We start from the raw sequence: 1,254 nt of genomic DNA, 5'->3' as shown, positions 1-1,254 counted from the left end.
CATACTTATTTAGATTTTATGCGTTTTACGAAATATCGCGGAAACAGTGTACCACTACCATCTTTCACTGTATAAAGTGGCAGCTTCTCACCAACCCAGCATTTATAATTTTGTACATTGCTACACTCTACAGTATAGTTTTCTTACACTCGCCGATGAGTTTAATCGTATGAGTCGTATGCATTTATGCATTCAATTTCCTGTTTTAGTGTTTTCATGTGAGGTATAGGTAGGTTACTACTGTACACATTATTCATATTTTGTTTTAACAATGCCGAAAGAAAAACAAACAGTTGCGGGCCGTTTGCAAAATTTTGTGGAGGAATTTGAATTTTTTTAAATGTATGGATTAATTCTTATTATTTTAAAGCTTCTTCATGATTTTTTTACATAATGCATATTTTGAGTGCATAATTTAAAAATGTTAGAGCATATAAATGCATATTTTCGAACTTTTTAGTGCATATTTTAATGCATATTTTGACAATTTTTAGTGCATGAATGCATGCTTATTTATGCATTTTTTAGTGCATGAAGTAACGAGCGCTGTTTATAACCATTACAAAGTAAAATTATGAATCTGTGATTTGCGGACGTTACACGCACCATTCGTTTGTCAATGAGGTGCACTTATCAATAACATTTGCATAACCACTTAAAATTCAAATATGTATGAACTTCATAAAAAATCACAAACATTTTTAAAGTAAACTATATCTATAAGCAGAATCCAAACGTTTAAGGGAATATTTCCATAAAAAATATCATTATTATATATTACCTACCAAATATGTATAAAAAATAAATAAATAACACTTACCAATTTCGGCTGTAAATAATAAAGATATATTTATAAATTTATTTAATTTAAAATGCTTCAGCACTTAGGGTGCTATTAGAAATAATTATTGTTAATATGAATTAGGTTATACTAAGTACATGAGTTATTTACATTGATAAAATTAAGTAAATTATAGTTACATATAGTATGGTATTGGATAATTTTTAATATTTAGACAATTGATAAGCGTTTTTTTTTTTTTTTAGATTCTGAGTGGAACGATGAATGTATTGATTTTATAATCATGTGTGTTTTTATTTTTTTTTGTGTCTGTGTACACGATAAGTAGTCGAAATAATGCTTTTATTATAAATTTCAATATCTTGTTCGATAGGAAATTGAATATTGTTGGTGTATTGGTGAAGTCAGAATTTAAAATTCCCAGTCATTTTCAAAGCGTCGTGAAAAACAAA

Source organism: Acyrthosiphon pisum, chromosome A2 (assembly GCF_005508785.2).
Source record: "Acyrthosiphon pisum isolate AL4f chromosome A2, pea_aphid_22Mar2018_4r6ur, whole genome shotgun sequence".
In the NCBI taxonomy this organism is placed as follows: Eukaryota; Metazoa; Arthropoda; class Insecta; order Hemiptera; family Aphididae; genus Acyrthosiphon; species Acyrthosiphon pisum.
The sequence above is the reverse complement of the archived record's forward strand: the minus strand, read 5'-3'. Positions refer to the sequence as shown.